The sequence below is a fragment of the Bubalus bubalis genome, chromosome 1 (genome assembly GCF_019923935.1).
Source record: "Bubalus bubalis isolate 160015118507 breed Murrah chromosome 1, NDDB_SH_1, whole genome shotgun sequence".
NCBI classification, from domain to species: domain Eukaryota; kingdom Metazoa; phylum Chordata; class Mammalia; order Artiodactyla; family Bovidae; genus Bubalus; species Bubalus bubalis.
Genome location: NC_059157.1, coordinates 129,801,098 through 129,826,789, shown reverse-complemented (window position 1 = coordinate 129,826,789; position 25,692 = coordinate 129,801,098). Strand labels below are relative to the sequence as shown.

Genomic DNA, 25,692 nt, shown 5'->3' with positions numbered 1-25,692 from the left:
GCAGAAGAGTATACCCAGGAACAAACACATGACAGAGAGAACTTAGGTTAAGCCATGTAAGCTAGAACCATATTTAGATAAGTGGTGCTGGAGGGTTCCTAGTGATGTAATTGAGATCGAAATAAACTTAAAAGTAAACAGCTACAAAGACACAGAAATCTGACTTTTATGGGAGAGTACCACTTCATTTTAGTTGCTATGGAAGTGGCAAGTCTCTGGTAAATACGATTATACTATTGGAGAGGAAGAGACTAGACTTGACATGTACTGAGGGCACCTACTATGTGCCAAATAGTATATATGCCAAGACTTTAGGTGTTTTTCTTGGAAAGCTGCACTTTGTGTCTAAGGCACAGAGTTTATGAATCTATAAAAATAAGGCTCCCTTATCTTTCCAGGATGCTCTCTCTCTTCCCTGGCCATCTAGTGGTTAGGATTCTGTGCTTTCTCTTCTGTGGCCTGTGTTCAATCCCTGGTCGGGGAACTGAGATTTTACAAGCTACCAGGCACAGCCAAGGTTACAAAGAAAAAAAAAAGATCTCTCTGGTTTCTTCTCCTGTTCCTCACCAGTTTGCTGACAGTTCTTGATACTTCAAATCTGCTTTCAGTCTGGAAACATTTCTCTAATCCTGGCTCTCATATACACATGCATACACATGATGATAATAAATATGAACATGCTGTACTCAGGAAAACACTCACAAATCCAGGGATCACCGAGCCCTATAGAAGTAATGCGTAAATCTAAGGAGATAATAACTACAATATTATGTCCCATTGAAGGAAGACAAATTGAAATCCTTAAAGAGGAAAACATTTTTTCAATAGGGGACTGCAAGTTTCTTCCTCCCTCCCTCTCTCTCTCTCTCTTCCTCTCTCACTCTCTATTATTCTCTCTCATTCTTTCTTTCCTTCTGAAGGGCTGACTCCCATGTTACAATAATATTTCCACAAGCTTGGGCAATTGAAACCCTTGTCCTCAGCTCCAGTGTATACTTATTCTGTGGGTTGTTTTCTCAGGCATTGGCATGACAAAACATCAAAAACCACAGAGAAAAAGCCAGAGCAATTAATTTTTCTTATGTCTACAAGAAGAAAAAAATATTTTAAGTAAGTAACCTTAGCCAACTTGATTAATAGCAAAGTATTATAGAAGCTTCCCATTCAAGGGAAACTTATACTTGTTTTTGCTTCTGCATTTTTATCCCTGAATATGGAGATGCTGATAGCAAAACTGATATAAAACCGCTTCTGGTAGAAATGTTCTCTTCCTACCTGAACTTTTGCTGCCTGCATATGTTAGGAAAGAGGAGGCGGCCTTAGCTCAGAGGTGGAAAATTAAGTGTAAACCTACAGGTCTCCGGGATGCTGCTGCCAGCTAATGACAAATAGCCTGAATGTGGTCCTCCTCAGCCCTCAGAGCTGCTCCTGAACCATGACAGGCCATAGAACTGAGCAGAATCAGGGAGAGGGGAGAAAAAAGGGCGTAGTATTGAGGTTAGGAGCACAAGCAGTCAAACTACTTGGGTTCAGATCCCAGCTCAACAACTCACAAATACTTGGGCAAGTTATTTAACCTCTTTAAGTTACTATCTCTTCTGAAAATGAGCACAGGAATAGCACCTTTTTCATGAGTTTGCTGCTATAATAAAATGAGATAGTGCCTGTAACACACTTAGCTGCTCAATGCCAGAGTCAGTGCTTGATGGAAAGCAGCAGTTGGCATTACCATCCAGTGTGCACCTCTGCCACCTACCAGCTCTACCATTGCCAAGCCCAACTGATTTAGAGAAGGCAGTTGGTTTCACATGCAGCCCAACCACACCAGCTCTATTCACCCTACCTTTGCTTTACCCCAGCCCTGCCCTTCCCCGCCCTGTTTCCCCAGCCACCCTGCGTAAGTCTCGGTGGAAGGCTCCAAACCAGCCAGTCCTGAACACTAGTCTAACTAGATAGTGAGGCCAAGGTTCAAAAGCAAAGCCTTGACCCACAAACCACGGAAAAAAACTGCGGCCCTGCCAGCAAAAGTCAGGGGCTTTCAAACTAAGAAAAAGAGAAGTGGGAGAAATAATTGGTCCCCAGCCAGCTCTTTCCAGGCAACTAAGTAAGAAGTTTATCGGGGTTCTATTCTCAACAACCCCGACAAATGAAAACAAAGTTCCACATAAGGGTAGAATGGAGCAAAGGCAAAGCAAGGTGTCCAGGTCATCTGCTCTAGTGTTTCTAAGACTAAGAGAGGGTGGCTGTGCTCACTGGCTCTCCTCGTTTAACCATGGAGGATGGAGTGGGACCTATGCATTCAGTGCAGGGGAGGTGGCGTAGGAGCACATAAGGGAAGAGACGGAGGAATACTGGGATTTGTCCAGATGGCAAACCTGCTAATGGGGAATCTCAACACTGTTTGGCAGGAGGAACAGAGAAAGGATTTTCAAAGTGTTTATCCTACAAAAGAGGTATCTCATATATGATACCAGCTTACTCTGAATTGTTGGCATTTTCCCAGCTAGGCCAACTTTGTCTCTGTAGTTCCAAAGGGCAGAGCTAGGCTTGTGTGGAGCTTACAGACAGGCAAATTTCAGCAAAACATAAGAAAGTCATGTCCAGCCAACCTCCAAAGCTGAGGCTATCCTGGCAGTTGTCTATGAGATGGTAGAAATCTTACTGACATGATTCCTGCACCAAGTAAGGGGAGAAGGTGAGGGGAGTGGTAAAATGAGCTCTGACTCCTGAAGTCCCTTCCCATTCTATAATACATGGTACAGTGGGGACAGTCCATGAGCACAGCCACAGCCACCTTTCTTCAGAATTAATACCAATTTGTGTTTCTCTCCTCCTCCTACCACTTGAATATTTTCCTAAATAAGTAAATGGGACATAATTTGTTTCTAACCCTCAGATTCAATAACATTTAGAGGCTGGTTATTAACTCACTGAAAACACTGGATTACTTCTCTCTCTCTCTCTTTCTCACTCTCTCTCTAATGTGCCAGAAAAAATGAAAAAATAATTTTTAAAACACATTTTTAAACAATCAAGATTCAACTACATATATTTTTTTAATTTTCCATATAAGAAACAAATCTAAAAGGCACATATACTGGAAAATGATAAAGTTGGAAACATATGGGACAAAAAGATAGTGTCTTAATATATAAAGAGTTTATATAAACCAATATGGAGATAATCATTGCAATAGAAAAGAATGCAAAGGGCATAAATAGAAAATATTCAAAATAGTATATATTTATATTGAGACATATATTAAGCTACATATGTAGATATATATACATAAATATCCAACAAATATATGGGAAAATGTTCACATTAACAAGTAATGAAATGCCAGTTAAAACAATAATGAGATAGGATGTTATGCCTATCATACTAGTTTCTATTTTTTTTTAACCAAATATCTAAACAGTTCTAGATCCCCATTTTGTGTGTGTATGGAATAGACACAATGAATTTTATATACAAGGGTGTTTGCTTCAGGGGAAGAGGCTTTCTGACCTCCTTCCTAACCTCTCCTTAGACAGAAATGATTGTCAAGAGAGAAGTGCAATCATAGCATGTTTACTCATTTTAGGTGAGTTCAGTGGTCAGACCCTCTTCTGGTCTTTAGTTGTAGTAAAGACCAGAAGCTGGCACAATTTTTGCAGAGATATTTCTTGTAAGGAAACATTGCATATTTTATCTGCTGAAATATAAAAGGTATCTTTCTGAGAAAAATGCAAACAGATCTTGGTGAGACATACTATAAAATACTAGATAAGAGTCATGACTTGCTACTTCCATATCTTTGCAAGAAAGATGTAAATATAATTAAATATATGGTAACTGACAGGGCCCTTTAGGACTATAACAGGAAATCTAGCCAAAGGTCTCTGAAAATACAATTTCCAATAGCTACTTTATCTTGTATATTGCTTATAATATAAATAGAATTTTTTTTAAACACAAAAATTCTATATTGATGTCTGTGAAAAATTATGTGAAACATTTTGTTTAGGAAAACTTCTAAGCTCTAACAAAAAAAAGAGTCCCTGAATATCTTAAAACTTAATGTTATTGTCCCCATTGCTGAGAAAAATTCAAGAGAAACTGAGAAAAAACTTTGTAATGAGGAAGGCATGGAAATAAAGGTTAACAGTCTTCTCTGAAGAAGGTATAACTGGAATAGAGGAACTAAGATAAAGGTCAAAAAGGCAGATATGGCAGGTTTTTTTAAATGAAGAAAGAAATATATACAAAAAAGGCTAAAACAATCTTGAGAAAGAAAAGAAAAGCTGGAGATATCATGTGCCATAATTTCAAACTATACTACAAAGCTATAATAATCAAAACCATATGCGACTGGCACAAAAAACAGACACATACAGATCAGTAGAGCAGAAGTGAGAGCCCAGAAATAAACCCACAGATATGTGGAGAATTAATTTATGAAAAAGAAGCAAAGAACATACAATGGAGAAAAGATTCTGTCTTCAATAAATGAAGTTGAGAAAATTTGACAACCATATGAAAAAAAAAAAAATATGCAACTAGACCACTATCTTACACCATACGCAAAAATTAATTCAAAATGGATTACAGACTTGAATATAAGACCTGGAACTATAAAATTCCTAGAAGAAAATATTGGTAGTAACCCCCATTGACATAGGTCCTAGTGATATTTTTGCAGCTCTGACTCCAAAGGCAAGGGAAACAGAAGCAAAAATAAATAGACTCTATCAACCTAAAAATATTCTGCACAGCAAGGGAAACCATCATCAAAATGAAAAGGCAACCTACTGAATGGAATAAGACATTTTAAAATAGTATGTCTATAAAGGATTAATATCCAAAATACTTAAAGAATGCCTACAACTCAACAATTTTTTTAAAAAATCTCAATGAAAAATGGGCAGAGGATCTGAATAGACAATTTTCCAAAGAAGACATACAGATGAACAATAGGCACATGAAAAGATGTTCAACATGACTAATTATTAAGGAAATGCAAATCAAAACCACACTGAGAGATTACTTCACCCCTGTTGGAATGGCTACTGTTGAAAGGACAAGAAATAACAAATGTTGGAGAAGACACAGACAAAACAGAACCTTGTTTCTCACTGTTCATGAGACTGTAAATTGGTACAGCCACTATGGAAAACAGTACGGAGCTTCCTCAGGAAGTTAAGAATAAAAGTATCATATGATCAAACTGGTGGCTCAGTGGTAAAGAATCTGCCTGGCAATGCTGAAAACGTAGGTTCAACCCCTGGGTTGAGAAGATCCCCTGGAAAGGGAAATGGCAACCCACTCCAGTATTCTTGCCTGCAAAATACCATGGACAGAGGAGTCTGGTAGGCTCCAGTCCATGGGGTCACAAAAGAGTTGGACATGACTTAGCAACTAAACAACAGCAATGTGATCAAACTATTCCATTTCAGGGTATTTATTAAAGAACAGGAAAACACTAAATCAAAAAGTTATATGCACCCCTATGCTCAATGCAGCATTAGTTACAATAGTCATGACATGGAAAAACCTAAATGTTTATCAATGGATAAATGGTTAAAGAAGATGTGCTGTATATACACAATGGAATACTGCTTAGTCATAAAAAAGAATGACCATTTATGACAACATAGATGGACCCTGTAAGTATTATGCTAAGTGAAATAAGTCAAACGGAGAAAGATAAATATCATGTGATTTCATTTATACATGGAATCTGAGAAAAGCAAAACAAATGAAAGAATGAAGTAAAATAAAAAAAGAACTCATAGATACAGAGATCAGACTACTGTTTACCAGAGGGCAAAGGAGATGGATGTGGGGGAAATGGGCAAAGGGGATCAACTGTATGGTGATGGGTGGTATCTAGAATTGTGGTGCTGATCATTTGTGTATACAGATGTCAAATTATAATGCTATACATCTGCAACTTACACAACACGTGTACACCTGTGGTGGATTCATTTTGATATTTGGCAAAACTAATACAGTTATGTAAAGTCTAAAAATAAAATAAAATTTAAAAAAAAAATAAATAAAACATTAAAAAGGAAAATAGAAGTAAGGGTAGGAAAGCTAGAAAGAAGAAGAGAATAGAGACAAGAGGAATTCAGTACAGTAGCTGTAGGAGCATCTTTCTTAGAGCTCCTCTCTGATCAATCAATCTTCTAGATGTCCATCTCCGTGAAGGGAAGGAAATGAACCACTTTTTAAAAAATGTTCCTCCAACAGTCATTGTTTATAGAATCTGGTTGATTGGAAGTGAATTGAGAACATTAAAGTTGTCTTTGTTTTTATTTTTAAGTTTTAATAACTCCTTGTTATTAATTTTAGAAAAGTGAGAGAATACAGAGGAAGCAAAAGCACTAAAATAAAATCCACTTTTACCCACCTCTCACAGATAACACTATTAGGCTTAGATATAAAGCTTTCCATCTTTTTCTGTTGTTTTTGTTTACAAAATAAGGGCTGAAACCAATGAAAAATATCTGATGATTGTACAATACTATTTCAGATAAGCTTTTTCAAAAGGAAGGTAGAAGCCATTTGACATTTTCTAGATTATTTCAACGGTATGAAAATTTCAATTCACTGTTTCCTTAAAAAACAAAGGGGGTGAGAGGAATAAATCCTGATTTTGTCAAGAGGTAGCTTAAGGGGATAGGTAGCCAAAACAAAAACGAGAAGAAAGAAGGAAATTTGCATAAATCCAGAAATTGAGTAAATTACTTTGAATAAGCAATGAATATAATGTATAATGAATATATAATGAATAGCATATTATTTGTATAAACCAAATGTACAATTGGTTCAGCAAAGGCCATTATTTTACAGAGTTTTCAGGGTAACAATTTTCATTTCAATCATTTTTAGAGACTGTACTGCATCCTAATACTTTTTTCCAAACCAGTCAAAGGGCATTAGCACAAACATCCCCCAAAAACGATATCTAAACTGAGAACTTAAGGATATGTAGAGAGATGTGAGCAAGCCCCCTGGGTCTGGGGCTATGTAATAAAGTAGAAGTAGAAGGAATAGTGTGTTTGAGAGGGAAGAGATCACATCACACTCTAAAACCTTAAAGTGTACTGTGTGGGTGGATGAGGGGTTCCAGGATGATATGGCAGGACACGAGGCTGGAAGGTGAGTCAGATCAGGCACATTCACACCTAGCCCCTCACCAGGCCTGCCACAGCATTGTTCCATGAGAAATACTAGTCATAAAAGTCATTTCTTTGTGCATTTTAGGGAATATAATATTTACAGGGAAAGCCCCTGATGTGGAGCCTTCTACACTGTAGCACTCAACACAAAGCTTACCATTCCACCAATGTGTGCCTCCTGCAAATTCTATCAAGTTGGTCAAAATCATTTAGCAGGCGTCATAGCCAGCCAGCACTACTCCCGCACTTACTATGTTCACTAGCGTGCTAAGAGCTGTGCATGAATTGACTCTAACCTTCACAATAATGTGAGCTAGATGCTATTATTAGCCCCATTTTACTGGGGCTAATCTTACTGATTAGAAAACCAGGACACAGAGAAGTTAAGTAACTTGGCCAAAGACACAAAGCTGGCAAGTGGCAGAGGCAGGCAATTTGGCCCCAGCAACCTTGCTTTTAAGGATAACCCCACAAATCCTCCTCATGGGCATTAAGTGCCTTCTATATGGCCTGCACTTTGCATCAGTGTGTATCAAAACCATGTGGGGAATGTGCCCAGAGGACAAGAAACCTCGGTCAGCATTCTACTATAGGAGACAAAACTCCACACCCCGACCTTTAGGTTAGGTGTGCCTTATTCAATGACAGTGAAGTAATACCAATTCCCTCTGGTATTTGCACGATGCATTGTTATTTATGAAGCAACCCCGTGTTGTCTTGAGGTCATGGCTGTCACAACAACCCAGTGAAGCCAGAAAGACAAGATTCTCCTAAGAATCAGACTCTAAGGAAGGAAGTGACTGCCAGTTGTACCAGCAGGGGACCCTGACTCATGGCAGAGGCCCTAAGAAGGCTCACAACACCTGCCCTAGCCTTCGGTTGGAATCTTGGCTTGTTCTGTTTTAGCTACTTAATTGCTAATTACATGACCTCTCTGCCTCAATTCCTCACCTCGAAAATGGGAATAATGCTATCTGCAATATACAGCTGTTGGGAAGACTCAGTGAGGTAACGGAGAACAAAGGTCACTCAGCAAATTTTATGTTTCCTTTCTTCTGTATGACATGCTCATGAAGAAGGTATATGCCACATTCACTCTCTAAACTGAATCATCATTTAGATGCATATAAAGAACAAATGTGGTAGCATGAATGTTCAACAGCCCCCTCCTTTCTCTCCTACCATCATTCTCATAAATCCTTATTTTCTGTTTGCTGTTTTCTTAAGGTAGATCACTTAAAGTATAGCCTCCAGGAAGTGTGTATGTAGGAGAGTTGCAAGCCCAGATTCCCCACCGTATTTCTGAAGGCAGCAAAGTAACTGTGGCTGGCTCAAATCCTGTGTCCAGAAATAGCCAGAGAGGAAGGGGCCTCCTCCAGGACCCCTCCTCAGTGTAGCACCAGACCTTTGACTTCAGGGAGTATAGCCCATCCCAACATGCAGCCCATCGGATCACACTCTGTTCTTCCCCAGGCACCAGGGACTCTGTTGTCCCCAGAAACATAAAGGTATGCATATGGGGTAAGACACTCCCCCTTGTCCAAACCCCCCAGGGCAAACATAGCCATCCAGCCACTGGCCCTGGGGCCTCATTCCGGCAGCGGCAGCTGCAGAAGTGTGAGTCTATGTTCCCCTGCTGAAGTAACTGGCAGAAAACGCTGGGAATTGAGGAAATTCACTATCACCTCACAAAATATATAAGGAAAAAAATATGTCATGCTTTTTGTGAAATAATTTCAGAAGCTGAAATGTCTGAGGGAGAAAATGAATCTCTGAATAGAAGCCTGTAGCGGGGAGAGAATGGAGGGAAAAGGCCGAATTTTGAAAATAAGTACACTTCTTTTCTTTCTTTTAAACACTGCCTGTTCAAGTAAGAATAAGCAGTCTCCAGCAGCACCCTCCCCTTGGCTCTTCCTAGGGCTTCTAAATCCTGGGAGGAGGAAATGATGTGGTTTGTTTTGCATCTTCCTGCTGTTTTTTGTGGCATTTGATTGCCCTGGTGGTGTTTACCTCACAAATGCAGCCTAGTTCAGGTCAGAGGGGAGGAAAGCCAATGAAAAGAACTCCACAGGCTAGGAGGTGAGCAGGCTGGATGCCAAACAGTGGTAGCCTTTTCAGAGGCGATCAATAATAAGTAGCGGTAGCTGTGGCTGCAGAGGATGCGTTCATTGAGGGATGGTTAGACTTGGCACAAGGGACAGCCAACCTTGGTTAAGGACAAGGACTTCATTATCTTAGCAGGTGGGCCCAAGAATAGGTGGCCTTCTTTGCCCCTGCCTCAACTGCAGCTCAGTTCACCCTGCTTTGAAGTAGTCAGAGAAGAACATCATTTACAAAAAGACCTGGAAGATTTGTATTGGGCTATCACATTTCATCCTCCCCCACCCCACATCCACAGCTTCTCTAAAGCTCTGTTCTTTAAATCTCACTCTTTCCAAGAAGCTTTTTCACATCCTCCAGGTCAGAAGATCCTTTTGGGCCTCTCTTATCAAGCTGTTTCAATTCATTAGTAGCAATTCACGATGCTGTATTATAGGTATCTTTTGCTTGTCTCTCTCCTCTCCTTGGCTCTCAGTTCCTTAAGAGCAAGAACTGGCTTGTTCACTGTTGTATCCCTGCACCACACTAGGGACATACAATAATTATTGGTTGAAGGATGAAATCTGAAAAAAAGAAGAGAGAGATGTTAGACACATACTTACCAGGGTGATGCCCTCAGTAGTTACTACCCATAACCCACCCCCATTCATTAATTTCGCTAGAATACTTTGGTTCATTCACATGGAAGGAAAATATTAACACATGAGTTTGATTATGAGCTAATTATGGGCTTTGGTGCCAGAACAGATCTGGTTTTGATTCCTGGTTCTACAAACACATACTATCTATACACACTCAAACAATATTTTTTAACTTCTTTGAACTAACTCTCTCATTTGCAAAATGATAATAAGAAGCTAAAACTCATAGAACCAACAAGGAGAACAAATGAAATCATCATGTGGCAGGTGATATATGAAGTGATAACCCATGCATTGCCCTGTCTGTTGGTTTTCCACTCCTGTGCTCTTCTACCCCACTCTTAAAATGAGACCCTGCTTCAACTGTACCCCAGCCTTGAATGCAGCCTCCCATTTGTCACTGCCTAGGAGAATCCCAGGGACGGGGGAGCCTGGTGGGCTGCCGTCTATGGGGTCACACAGAGTCGGACATGACTGAAGCGATGCAGCAGCAGCAGCAGCAGTGCACACTAAGTAAATTTTTTATTTTACTTTTCCAAAGGCTTAGCTCCTAAAAAACAATAGATTTGGGAAGATTACAGGCTGGGTGGACCCTCTTTCTAGTTCTTCCCCTTCTGCCTCCAAGCTCTTTAGAAACAAGATCGTCTACAGGCTGGGAGAAGTGAAGAGGGCAAGTTATATGCCGATTCAGAAGTCAAGATCCTGCATCCTTAGGCCGTCTCAGTAAGGAGAGGCACTGCTGGAGGAGGGAGGGTAAGTTTCAGGATGCCTGAAGTGAGGGGACTTGAATCTCACTCTGACAAAGTCTGCTATCAGAGGTCTCAAGGCTGAATTAGGACACGCTGCAAGAAACATACAGCATGTACAATTCCTTGGGGGAGCTAATGAGAAAACAATTATTTCTTAAGAGACTGCCATCCTGGAGGACATGCCCAGAGACCAAGCCAAGCAGCTATATCTCATAGGAAATGGAATGAGATTTTAACAGATCAGGATCAAGAAAAATATACCTTCCTCTCCTCCGCATCTACAGCAGCATACTCACAAATCTCTGCAGCTTTGAGGATTAACATCAGAAAGAGAAGAAGAAAGGAAGTCCAGATTTGCATGAGTGTAAAAATGAAATGACTAATGTAATTACTGAAGGGACTGAGTTGACATAGCTAAAACTGGACTAAATTTTTTATGTCACAAAAATGTTTAAGATAATGTTAAAGTTCACTTATGGAAAAACAGTTATATTCTTGCTTTCTGTGGACCTTGAAACTCATACTCACAACAAATAAAAGCACCTAAAAATGGCACCTAGGCTATAAAGGACGTTCAAGAGATTAGCTTCTGTTGCCTACATTACCTTATTTTTCACACGAATACTCTCTTTTTCAACTCTGTGCTATTTGTAGCTTGACTAAGGGAACCAGTTAGCTTTACTTCTAGAAGGCAAACAAATAAATCAACAATAATTACAATACCCAACAATTATAAAAGGAGAACACTGTCCTTCCAGGTAGTGATGTTGTAACTGGAAAAACAAGGTAATATCTGTCATTACCCTCATGAATATTAAAAAGCAGAGACATTACTTTGCCAACAAAGGTTTCTCTAGTCAAAGCTATGGTTTTTCCAGGAGTCATGTATGGATGTGAGAGTTGGACTGTCAAGAAAGCTGAGTGCCAAAGAAATGATGCTTTTGAACTGTGGTGTTGGATAAGACTCTTGAGAGTCCCTTGGACAGCAAGGAGACCCAACAGTCCATCCTAAAGGAAATCAGTTCAGTTCAGTCACTCAGTCGTGTCCAACTCTTTGTGACCCCATGAACCGCAGCACGCCAGGCCTCCCTGTCCATCACCAACTGCTGGTGTCTACCGAAACCCATGTCCATTGAGTCGGTGATGCCATCCAACCATCTCATCCTCGGTCGTCCTCTTCTCCTCCTGCCCTCAATCTTTCCCAGCATCAGGGTCTTTTCAAATGAGTCAGCTCTTCGCATCAGGTGGCCAAAGTATTGGAGTTTCATCTTTAGCATCAGTCCTTCCAATGAACACCTGGGACTGATCTCATTTAGGATGGACTGGTTGGATCTCCTTGCAGTCCAAGGGACTCTCAAGAGTCTTCTCCAACACAACAGTTCAAAAGCATCAATTCTTCAGCGCTCAGCTTTCTTTATAGTCCAACTCTCACATCCATACATGACCACTGGAAAAACCATAGCCTTGACTAGACGGACCTTTGTTGGCAAAGTAGTGTCTCGGCTTTTTAATATGCTGTCTAGGTTGGTCATAACTTTCCCTCCAAGGAGTAAGCATCTTTTAATTTCATGGCTGCAATCACCATCTGCAGTGATTTTGGAGCCCCCCAAAATAAAGTCTGACACTGTTTCTACTGTTTCCCCATCTATTTGCCATGAAGTGATGGGACCAGATGCCATGATCTTAGTTTTCTGAAGGTTGAGCTTTAAGCCAACTTTTTCACTCTCCTCTTTCACTTTCATCAAGAGGCCCTTTAGTTCTTCTTCACTTTCTGCCATAAAGGTGGTGTCAGCTGCATATCTGAGGTTATTGATATTTTTCCCAGCAATCTTGATTCCAGCTTGTGTTTCTTCCAGTCCAGCATTTCTCATGATGTACTTTGCATATAAATTAAATAAGCAGGGTGACAGTATACAGTCTTGACATACTGCTTTTCCTATTTGGAACCAATCTCTTCTTCCATGTCCAGTTCTAGCTGTTGTTTTTTGACCTGCATACAGGTTTTTAAGAGTCAGGTCAGGTGGTCTGGTATTCCCATCTCTTTCAGAATTTTCCACAGTTTATTGTGATACCACACAGTCAAAGGCTTTGACATAGTCAATAAAGCAGAAATAGATGTTTTTCTGGAACTCTCTTGCTTTTTCAATGATCCAGAGGATGTTGGCAATTTGATCTCTTGTTCCTCTGCCTTTTCTAAAACCAGCTTGAACATCAGGAAGTTCACAGTTCATGTATTGCTGAAGCCTGGCTTGGAGAATTTTGAGCATTACTTTACTAACGTGTGAGATGAGTGCAATTGTGCGGTAGTTTGAGCATTCTTTGGCATTGCCTTTCTTTGGGATTGGAATGAAAACTGACCTTTTCCAGTCCTGTGGCCACTGCTGAGTTTTCCAAATTTGCTGGCATATTGAGTGCAGCACTTTCACAGCATCATCTTTTAGGATTTGAAATAGCTCAACTGGAATTCCATCACCTCCACTAGTTTTGTTTGTAGTGATGCTTCCTAAGGCCCACTTGACTTCACATTCCAGGATGCCTGGTTCTAGGTGAGTGTGAGTGATCACACCATTGTGATTATCTGGGTCATGAAGATCTTTTTTGTACAGTCCTGAATATTCATTGGAAGGACTGATGATGAAGCTGAAATTCCAATACTTTGGTCACCTGATGGAAAGAACTGACTCATTGGAAAAGACCCTGATGCTGGGAAAGATTGAAGGTGGGAGGAGATGAGGATGACAGAGGATGAGATGGGGGGATGACATCACCGACTCAATGGACATGAGTTTGAGTAAACTCCGGGAGTTGGTGATGGACAGGGAAGCTTGGAGTGCTGCAGTCCATGGGGTCGCAAAGAGTCAGACACGATTGAGTGACTTAACTAAACCAAACCCTCATGCAATTAAGGCAGAAGTGCAATATAAGACCTTTGGGCAGTAGTTTCTAGGTATATTCAGGTCTCAACCACTTTCATCATTTCCATAGCTCTTACCCTACTCCCAATGGCCATCTCTCACTTGGATGTTGCCTAGTCTGCTTCTGCTCATGCTTCCTACAGTCTGTTGCCTACCCTCCAGGACACTTTTAAAGTGTATATAGAACTGTGTTACTCCTCTGCTTAAAACACTCCAAAGAAGCTTAACTCCTACTAGTCCCCTTCCCCTGAGGGTGAGCTAGATTCCAAAAGAGGAAAAGAGTAACTATATGGTGGAGAAACCTGACAAACCTACCTTCACCAAAAAATGGAGGTTAATATCCCCAGTGAGGTCATATGGATATCAGATGCCCCTTGACATGATGTGATAAGAAGGGCACTTCACTTCTGTGGTATACTTTCCAAAAACATATAAGCCCAGTCTAATCACAAGAAAAACAGCAGGCTAACCCAGTTTGAGGGATATTCTATAGAAAACAGACCAGTACTCCACAAGACAGTCAAGGTCATGAAGAACAAGATAAGACTAAGAAACTGTCACAGACCAGGGGAGTTTGGGGAGACATGAGAGCTAAATGCAATGTGTTACTAGAGATTGGATCCTAAAACAGAAGGAGGACAGGAAAAGAAAAACTAATAAATTCAAATAAAATCTGGAGTTTAGTTAATAGTATTATACCAATGTCAATTTCCTAGTCTTCACCTGTTACCCATTACAGTTTATAGATGTTAACTATAAGAGAAATTGGTCCCACTTTCTAAGTCCTAGAATGGCTTAGAAAGTCCTATATAATATGATAATCTGACTGATCTTTTCCCTCCAGCATCCTTGCCTCTTCCTCAGCCATTCCCATCACTTTCCTGTTTATGGAATCTTCAAGCACATTCTCGCCTCAGGTCCTATGCATTTGCAGTTCCCAGAAATCTACATGATTCTTTTTTCTCAGACTCTACTCACATGTCACTTTTTCAGAGAAACTTCTAATGACTGAACCAAAGTAACACCGTCACTCTCATGCCCATCATCCTCTTGTTTGGTCGCTAAGTCATGTCCAACTATTTGCAACCCCATGAACTGCAGCACACCAGGCTTCCTTGTCCCCCATCATCTACCTGAGTTTTCTCAAACTCATGTACATTGAATCAGTGATGCCATCCAATCATTTCATCTTCTGCCACCCTCTTCTCCTCTTGCCCTCAATCTTTCCCAGCATCAAGGTATTTTCCAATGAGTCAGCTCTTCACATCTGGTAGCCAAAGTTTTGGAGCTTTAGCTTCAGCACCAGTCCTTCCAATGAATATTCAGGGTTGATGGCCTTTAGGATTGACTGGTTGGATCTCATTGCAATCCAAGGGACTCTCAAGAGTCTTGTCCAACGCCACAGTTCAAAAGCATCAATTCTTTGATGTTCAACCTTCTTTATGATCCAACTCTCACTTCCCTGCAAGACTACTTGAAAAACCATAGTTTTGACTATTTGGACCTTTGTCGGCAAAGTGATGTCTCTGCTTTTTAATACACTGTCTGGGTTTGTCATAGCTTTCCTTCCAAGGACCGAGCATCTTTCAATTTCATGGTTGCAGTCACCATCCATGTTAATTTTGGAGACTGGGAAAATGAAATCTAACACTGTTTCCATATTTTCCCCATCTATTTGCCACAAAATGATAGGACTGGATACCGAGATTTTCATTTTTTGAATGTTGAGTTTTAAGCTAGCTTTTTCACTCTTCTCTTTCACCCTCATCAACAGACTGTTTAGTTCTTCTTCACTTTCTGCCATTTAAATGGTATCATCTGCAAATCTGAGGTTGTTGATATTTCTCCCAGGAATTTTGATTCCTGCTTGTGATTCATCCAGCCCAGCATTTCACATGAGGTACTCTGCATAGAAGTTAAATAAGCAGAGTGACAATATACAGCCTTGATATACTCCTTTCCCAATTTTGAACCAGTCCATTTTTCCATGTCTGGTTCTAACTGTTGCTTCTTGTCCTGCGTACAGGTTTCTCAGAAGGCAGGTAATGTGGCCTGGTATTTCCATCTCATTAAGAATATTCCACAGTTTGTTGTGATCCACACAAAAGCTTTAGCATAGTCAATGAATAACAAGTAGATGTATTTTTGGAATTCCTTTCCGTTTTCCATGATTCAGTATATATGGCAATTTGATCTCCAGTTCCTCTGCCTTTTCTAACTCCAGCTTGTACATCTGGAAGCTCTCAGTTCACATACTGCTGAAACCTAGCTTGAAGGATTTCGAGTATAATCTTGCTGACCTGTGAAATGAGTGCAATTGTACAGTAATTTGAACATTCTTTGGCATTGCCTTTCTTTGGGATTGGAATGAAAACTGACCTTTTCCAGTCCTATGGCCACTGCTGAGTTTTCCAAATTTGCTGGCATATTGAGTGCAGCACTTTCACAGCATAATTTTTTAGGATTTGAAATAGCACAGCTGGAATTCCATCACCTCCACTAGCTTTGTTCATAGTGAGGCTTCCTAAGGCCCACTTGACTTCACATTCCAGGATGTCTGGCTCTAGGTGAGTGATCACACCATCGTGGTTATCTGGTTTGTGAAGATCTTTTTTGTATAGCTCTTCTGTGTATTCTTGCCACCTCTTCTTAATATCTTCTGCTTCTGTTAGTTCCATACTATTTCTGTCCTTTATTGTGCCCATCTTTGCATGAAATGTTCCCTTGGTATCTCTAATTTTCTTAAAGAGATCTCTAGTCTTTCCCCTTCTATTGTTTTCCTCTATTTCTTTGCATTGTTCACTTAAGAAGGCTTTCTTGTCTCCCCTTGTTATTCTCTGGAACTCTGCATCCAAATGGGTATATCTTTCCCTTTCTCCTTTGCCTTTCGCTTGTCTTCTTTTCTGAGCTATTTGTAAGGCCTCCTCAGACAACTATTTTGCCTTCTTGCATTTCTTTTTCTTGGGGATGGTTTTGGTCACTGCCTCCTGTACTATGTTGCCAACCTCCATCCATAGTTCTTCAGGCACTCTGTCTATCAGATCTAATCCCTTGAATCTATTCATCCCCTCCACTGTAGAATCATAAGGGATTTTATTTAGGTCATACCCGAATGGCCTAGTGGTTTTCCCTGCTTTCTTCAATTTGAGCCTGAATTTTACAATAAGGAGCTGATGATCTGAGCCACAGTCAGCTCCAGGTCATTTTTGCTCACTGTATAGAGCTTTTCCCATCATCCCCTCAGTTCAGTTCAGTTCAGTCGCTCAGTCGTGTCCGACTCTTTGCGACCCCATGAATTGCAGCATGCCAGGCCTCCCTGTCCATCACCAACTCCCGGAGTTCACTCAGACTCACGTCCATCGAGTCACTGATTCCATCCAGCCATCTCATCCTCTGTCGTCCCCTTCTCCTCCTGCCCCCAATCCCTCCCAGCATCAAAGTCTTTTCCAATGAGTCAACTCTTCGCATGAGGTGGCCAAAGTACTGGAGTTTCAGCTTTAGCATCATTCCTTCCAAAGAAATCCCAGGGCTGATCTCCTTCAGAATGGACTAGTTGGATCTCCTTGCAGTCCAAGGGACTCTCAAGAGTCTTCTCCAACACCACAGTTCAAAAGCATCAATTCTTCAGTGCTCAGCTTTCTTCACAGTCCAACTCTCACATCCATACATGACCACTGGAAAAACCATAGCCTTGACTAGATGGATCTTTGTTGGCAAAGTAATGTCTCTGCTTTTGAATATGCTATCTAGGTTGATCATAACTTTCCTTCCAAGGAGCAAGCGTCTTTTAATTTCATGGCTGCAGTCACCATCTGCAGTGATTTTGGAGCCCCCCAAAATAAAGTCTGACACTGTTTCCACTGTTTCCCCATCTATTTGCCATGAAGTGATGGGACCAGATGCCATGACCTTCGTTTTCTGAATGTTGAGCTTTAAGCCAACTTTTTCACTCTCCACTTTCACTTTCATCAAGAGGCTTTTTAGTTCCTCTTCACTTTCTGCCATAAGGGTGGTGTCATCTGCATATCTGAGGTTATTGATATTTCTCCCGGCCATCTTGATTCCAGCTTGTGCTTCTTCCAGTCCAGTGTTTCTCATGATGTACTCTGCATAGAAGTTAAATAAGCAGGGTGACAATATACAGCCTTGACGTACTCCTTTTCCTATTTGGAACCAGTCTGTTGTTCCATGTCCAGTTCTAACTGTTGCTTCCTGACCTGCATATAGGTTTAGACCCCTACATTAACATTATATTATTAGACTTATTTGGGGTGGCCTTTTTTTTCTTTGTGAGGAGAGAGATTTTGCCTGTTTGATCCCTGTTATAAACCCAGTACCTCAAAAATTCCTGGAACATAGTCAGAGGTTATCTGTTGAATGAATGAAAATAAAATCTGTGCAGTTTGCTTCAGTCCAGGTCTCTTCAGGTGGCTCTGGTCCATTTCAACAGAAAAACTGAGATTGCTTTCTGGGCCCCAAAGATACTGATGATGGACGTGTTTGATCTGAATGAAGCAAAACCTCCCAACTTCAGCTAATTATAAGAAGCCATTATAATTAGCTCATTGTTAAATTAATCAGTAGGCTTTTGCTACCTCAGGAGTAAAGTTTTCCCCAAATAATTTTGGCACCATTGATAAGCCCATGGGCAATGAGCGATATTTAATTGCCAGCAGGTGTTCAAGAAAATAGCTCATTTAGTTAAGATGTTGGTTAAATGTATTAGTGAGAGTAAGCCAGATTTCAGACTGCAGTTATTTTTATAGCCAAATACATTCTACATACGTCACACTATGACAGTGGGGAATTTTCTGGAATAATGAAAATATTCTTAATTATAATAGTGATCACATAGCTGAATAAATTTATCAAAATTCATTGACTATTAAACTTAAGACCTGTGTAGTGCATATATATTTTACCTCAGTTTTTGAAGCATGGCCCTAAATTGTTTATAATCTCATTGCACATGACCCCTGTTAAGAAAACCCAGTTTGGAGGAGAAATGTATATGTTTACAGATGAGTTTATCAGCTATGGAAGAGATATATGTCTATCATAAGAACAACCTTTGAACTTTCTTTTTGTTTGGAAATTTCTAATTAAAAGACACTAGACTAACATTTCCCATTATTATCATCATCATCATCATCATCATAATTTTTTATAGTTTTAATAAAATCATCTTGAAACTATGTGTGTTGCCCTCATAAGATATAAAACACAAAACAATAGGTAGCAAAAACTATCCCCTCAAATCTAAATATTATCCTAGCAGCACAGTCTTAATTGGAGGCAAATTTTACTTGAATATTTTCCAGTTGCAAGGAGAATTTGCATAGCAAAGAGATAAATGCTTTACTTGGGCTTCCTTGATGCCTCAGCCGGTAAAAGAAGCTGCTTGCAATGCAGAAGATGCAGGAAATGCAGGTTTGATCCCTGGGTGGGGAAGATCCCCTGGAGGAGGAAATGGCAACCTACTCCAGTATTCTTGCCTGGAAAATTCCATGGACAGAGAAGCCTGGTGGTCTACAGTCTGTGGGGTCACAAAAGACTCAGACACGACTAAGCAACTGAACACATACACAAATGCTTTAATTGGAATTAATCCGAGTTTGAAACCCCCATTCCCTAAAGGTGGAACTAAAGAAACTTGCAGGTAATTAGCACGATCATTAACACAAAGGGGACAATAAGGTACTGAGCACGGATTGAGAGCACTCAGCTGACTCTGGGAGGGATATTGTGAATCTTGAATTCCAACCGTATATTAGCTGTCAAAATTAGTCCAAAGCAATAACATTTTAATTTATATTTCTGTATCTAAGTTGCCAGATCATAACTTACAAGGAACTGACACCAAGTTTTCCCAATAGGAATGCTTACGTATAAGCAGAGAAATATTTGCAATACTTCTACCTTCAGTTTCACAGAGGAATGTTCTACCAATTGCAATATAAAAATTTTTTATTGTATTTTTATTAAAGAAATCCTCTTTAGGTAGAGATTAGGTGTGTGAGACTGAGATCCCATCCTCAGTGGGAGGGATCCTTGCTTTGACCCTTAAATTTCCCACCCTGACTTATTTACTTCACAGCACCTATCACCACCTGAAATTACATTATTTATGTTTGCTGGTTGACTTGTTTATGTGCAGTCTCCTCCACTGCCATGTGAGCTCTGTGAATCAGGACTTGGATCACCCAATCTTTGTGTGTCCGGCACCTGACGTAGCAATTGCAGGGCACATGGTCAACACTGAAACTACCAAATTCATCCACCCTAACTGTGTATAGATATCCTGGGGAAAGGTGGCCATGGGTACATTTCATTTGGTTGGTTGGTTGGTTTTTTCAGCACAATCTTTATAAAGAACAATAGAGCACATTTTCCCACATTGTACTCAGTCCAGCAAAGCCCAGGTAGTGAGGCTGTTCCTCTTAATCCTCGGTGGAGGCTGAGAGACCTTGGGCCCCAAGCAGTTGTGTCAGAGGCCACTCCAAAGAGACTCAGATGGGGTGGGACAATGGCCAGATGAATGGAGGACAGTGGCAGGCAGTGTGGTGGCCAGAGGGAGGGAGTGGAGACAGGGGTGAGGATGTAGAGGAGGTTGTTGTTAGGGTCACAAGCAATGAGGAGAGTGCCAAGGGGAGCAGGACACCTGGACTGGCTGAGGCCTAGGGAATATGATTTGTAGTAGTTCTGGAGTGAGTAGCCAGATGAAGCAAACAAAAAAGCATGACTTGTAGGTAAATGACATCAGCAGTGCAGAAGGGTCATGAAGAAGGGCCTGGAGTGGAGCAGTGATAATAACACAGAGACAGTATGAGACACGTGGACTGATTCCCAGGCAAGGCCAGAGGACATGCAGGTTGCACAGGAGAAATTAGAGAAAAGAAGAAAAAGTTACCTAACCCATCTGTACTGCACAACACCAGTACCATCTAAGTATTTATTCACACATTATATCACTGGGAGACAATATAACCACTTCCCCTGGCTCCTTGCGCCACTCACACACGTGCTCCCCAGTGTCCCGACTCATGTCTGTTCTCACCTTGTTTCTTCTGCCTGAATTGTCTTTTCCTTTTCCCATTTCCTCATGACTACATTTCGCCTACTTGTTGAAGGCCAGCTCAAATGTACTAACGTAAGTTATTTCTAATATCTTTTTGACCAGAATAACCAAATAAATAAATAAATAAATGGGACTACATCAAACTAAAAAGCTTTTGCATAGAGAAGAAAACTGCCAAAAAACCAAAAGGCTGTCTACTGAATGGGAGAAGATATTTGCAAGCAATATGTCTGATAAGGGCTTAATATCCAAAATATACAAAGAACTAGTACAACTCAATATCAAAAACACAAGAAAATCCAGTTTTAAAAAATGGGCAGAGGACCTGAGTAGACATTTTTCCAAACAAGACATACAGATAACCAATAGGCACATGAATCGATGCTCAACATGACTTGAAATGCAAATCAAAATCAGGGAAATGCAAATCAAAATCTCAAGATATTGCTTCACACCAGTCAGAATGGCTACTATCAAAAAGACAAGTAATAAGTATTGGCAAGGATGTGGAGAAAAGGGAAGCTTTGTGCACAGTGGTGGAAATGTAAATTTGTGCAGCCACTATGGAAAATGGTATGGCGATTTCCTCAAAACATTAAAAAATAGAACTACCATACAATCCAGCTATTTCACTTCTAGGTATTTTTTCCAAAGAAATCACAAACATCAACTTAAGTAGAAATATGCACCCCTGTGTTCATTGCAGCATTATTTATAATAGCCAAGGTATGGAAGTAACCTAGATGTGTATCAATAGATGAGTGGATAAAGAAGATGTGGTGTATACATATTTTATATATATAGATACATACAATGGAATACTAGCCAGAAAAAATAATGAAATGTCATCATTCATAACAACATGGATGGACACAGATAGTATTCTGCTAAGCAAAATTGTTAGAGGAAGACAAATGTTGTGTGATTTCACTTATATATGGAATCTAAAAAATAAAACAAATGAACAAACATGACAAAACAGACTCAGAGATTCAGAGAACAAACAGGTGGTTGCCAGAGGGCAGGCAGGTAGGGAGATGAGTGAAACAGGTGAGGGACATTAAGAGGGACAAACTTCTAGTTATAAATCATAGGGATGAAGTATACAATATGGGGAATATAGTCAATAATACTATTATAACTTTGTATGGTAATGGATGATAACTAGACTTATCATTGTAATCGTTTTGTAATGATTCGCTGGAAGAATCACTATGCTGCACACCTGGAACTAGAATGGTTTTGTAGGTCTATTATATTTCAGTAAAATCAATAGATAGATATTATTTCTTATGTCCTTTTAGGAGATGGGTCTCTTTGAGGTTGGCCATCAAAGAGATGTGTAGTATCCTAAGAAAAAGATAATCAGTTTGATTGGTAGTAAGTTAAAGTTCTTCACAGAGGGGAGATGGGCTTATGTGATAGCTTCATTGGGTTACCTTCATCCAAGGACTGGATACAGAAGCTGACTTCAGAATCATGCTACATCCAACTTTTCCTATTCAACACTCCTCATACCCTGTTCAAGGTTTCTGGTACAGGTCACTAGGACACAGGTGGAAATCTGGTCTTGCTGGATCAAACATTGTTCTATTTGAAGGCAGTGAAAAATGAGGACAACCTCTGGTGGTCACTATCTACCTGAAAGCTCCCCAAAAGTTGGCCTCCAGCTTCATAGTGAAAACACTAGGGAAGGAGTTAGGCATTGCTTTGTCCTTGGATGGTGTTCTGAAGGGCCTAGTGCTGGAGAACATACTTCAGTTCTTGGCTTTGCCAAGACCTCATGTGGGGATACATAAAATATATCAGATACTGGCTAAATGCTAGGGCCCTTATGACACTGCAGGAAGAGTGCAGAGGCAAATGCCATAATTGGTCCAAATGTCATGTCCTAGGCCATGTACTAGAACATGAGGTTTCTTGGATACAGCATGAGGAGGCCATGGGGCTCACTGCCAACCTAGCATGTCTCTCTGTGGCCTCTGACGGGTTCAGAGACCTAGAGTTGAGACACCTAGTCCTGAGAACCCAGGCACTAGGGCCCAGATACGCTTTCTGAGGCCACCCAACAAGGGTTCCATGCTCCCCGAAAATCTGCTGTGGCTCTAAAGGACTGGGTAGGTCCTTGGGAGCAGAGATCCCAGAGCAGAGGCCAGAAGGAATGACCTGGAAACACCAAGATCTGTGGGATTGACATTGCTTGACATTGCCTTTCTGTGGCTTCAGGATATTAGGTATTCTTCCAGGGGAAGAAGGATCTGGGAGCCAAGGCAGATACAAAGAGCTAGGTCAAGGTAAGAATATAGAAAACAGTACAGGTTCCAATGTTCACAACAAATAACAGAATACCAAGGAAAGTTTCCAAAGATGGAGCCCATGTGGAGCCCAAGAGCTGATACAGAGAACCCAAGTTGTTGGTAGAGTGACTGTAGTTGAGCCCATAGGCAAGGAAGCCCAGGCAAGGGCACTGAGTCTATTCGGACAAATATTCATAAATTCCAACTCATTCTCATCCTGTTTCTGACAAAATTACATTTTCTTTCCTCCATAAAATGTGGTTAGATAATTTATGTTTGCCATTCAACGCCAGATGGACTTAAGCGTTATCTTTTTAATTGGGGGTTGTAAATATTTAGTCATGCCTGACTCTTTGCAACCCTATGGACCATAGCCAGCAAGGCTCCTCTGTCCATGAGATTCTCCAGGCAAAAATACTGGAGTGGGTACCCAATCCCTTCTCCAGGGAATCTTCCCAATCCAAGGATCAAACCTACATCTCTTATGCCTTCTGCACTGGCAGGCAGGTTCTTTACCACTAGTGCCATCTGGGAAAACCAAATATTTAGGACACTAATACATGCATATAATATATACAGATATATAAATATATATGATTTGTACAAACATGCTCCATATTTTATATATATTAAGTAGTCAACTGTATCTTCAGGTACTGAGCACACAATGTCTAGAAGACACATAATACATCTGAAGTATAAGTATTTAGTTAATGGAGAAATAAGAGAGACATAGAGATAGAAAGAAAAAGAGTTAGAGATTGAGAAAATGAGAGACTTACAGGTCTAGAGTTCTACATGCAGGAAGAAACCGAAGACTTGTTTGTTTTTTGAGAGGGGTGGTGCACTTTGGATTCGGAATGCCATGTCACAAAAACAATGTCCATATGTCTGGATTATGTTTGGGTTATCTACACCCTCCGATCTTAGTGCAACAGGATTTGCCAGTGGACCATGTCCACTAGAACAAAGACGTAAAAAGGATGTGCATTCCTTCACACACACCATCACACAGTGGCCTCCAGGGTCCGAGGGCCACTTCTGTCTATGGCATGTCCATCTCCTGTCAGTAGGCCTCCATGCCTTCAACCGTGAAGAGTTTACTAACAGGGAGGAGAAAAAGAAGCTTGACACCTTTAGTAATTTAGGAAAAGCTCCTTCACAGATACGTTTTCTTTAGTATTGCTGTTTTCCATCTTTATTACCCAAGGCTACACTTGGTCACAGGTGAGATGGGGACTAGCATGCTTGTGGTCATTATGCTTCAGGATATCGTTGTTTGTTGATGTGTATGGAGTACTAGTCACTCTCTTCCTTTGCTAGATACCAAGCATTTGAGTAAAGTGTCCTAAGTGCCAGCTGACAGCCCCACTGAGTGTCAGAGTGTGAGGGTGTGCATGCTACTCTTTACTGTGGGTCACTTGAAATGATAAATGTTAGAGGATGTTAGATTTTCCTGAAATTCTAGCCTTCATTTGTATAAGTAAATGTCATCTAATGCTTAGCAAAAGCATTCAACTGAAGTGAATAAGAATCTTGGGTTTCAGACAGTAATGACCAATGGAGATAATCTGTGTCAGTAGATAAAGGATGCTAGAAATCCTCCATTTTGCTTTTTTTTTTAAAGAAGTCTAAAGCCTGGCAAATAGTACCTGTATTCCAAAGCAAAGACAATTAGCAGAAGAAGGGTCAATGCATTGAAAGAAAACTGAGTTTTCATTTTAATAATTTTAAGAAAATCAATTCATGAGGAAATTTGTTTAAAAAACAAATGAATTGATTTCTACAAGCTGTCCAAAATCATAGTAGGACATTAGTTTTTAATTCATAAGGGTATACAAAAGTAATCTGATGAAAAGCGTCTACCCTTCATTCCTACAGACGTTTTTCTCTGCTCTTGACTTTCTCCTCTCATTTATCTTTTCTAACTAACCAAAATATGTTCACAAAGAGAGATTTGTGACCCTAAACTGTCTTCTGAGAAATTCCACAGGAAAACACAGTGCCATTGAATGTCTTTACCTATTAAATCTAGTTCTATAACACAGAATCAATCTATTTATTTTCATTCATTCCTAAAATGCTTATTAACTATGTTAGCAACTATATGCCAGATATTGTCTGTGCTGAATGCAATGAGGAATAATATAAACGAGTTTCTTACCTTCAGGAAACATATAGTCTGGGAGAGAAGGCATGAATCATAGACTCACATATATAAATGTAGAGTTAAAATTGTGGTAAACTCTATGAGAGAGAATCACAAGGACCTATGAGAGCTTCTGGTCAGTGAATTTGACCTAGAAATATCAGAGAATATTTCCTTAAGGAAATGACCGTTGCAATCTGTATAAGGAGAACAAAAGGAAGAGTCAACTTATAAGTTAAAGGATTAGGGAAATGAGAACTGTACATACAAAAAGACCCTACAGAAACTTCCCTGGTGGTCCAGTGGCTAAGATTTCACACTCCCAATGCAGGCTGCCCAGGTTTCTATCCCTGGTCAGGAAGCTGGACCCTGCATGCTGCAGCAGAGATCAAGATCCCACATGCTGCAACTATTACCTGACACAGCGAAATAAATAAATAATTTTTGTTAAAAAAAGACCCTGCAGCAATAGGGAATATGATGCACTTCAGAAATTAAAAGTCAAACAGAAACTGCATTAGTCACCAGGGAAATGCAAATCAGTGAGATACTGCATCATAACTATTAACATAGCTGTAATCAAAAAGACAGACA

The 25,692-nt window shown here is 40.2% G+C and overlaps 1 long non-coding RNA gene across 1 annotated transcript in view; it reads right to left on the bottom strand.

The window, feature by feature from the left end:
- Positions 1-9,513: 9,513 nt before the first annotated feature.
- Positions 9,514-25,692, bottom strand: part of LOC123334367 — a 35,027-nt gene continuing 18,848 nt past the window's right edge. The window contains exon 3 of the long non-coding RNA XR_006552113.1: positions 9,514-9,832. This is a non-coding gene — a long non-coding RNA (uncharacterized LOC123334367). The remainder of the gene's footprint in view (positions 9,833-25,692) is intronic.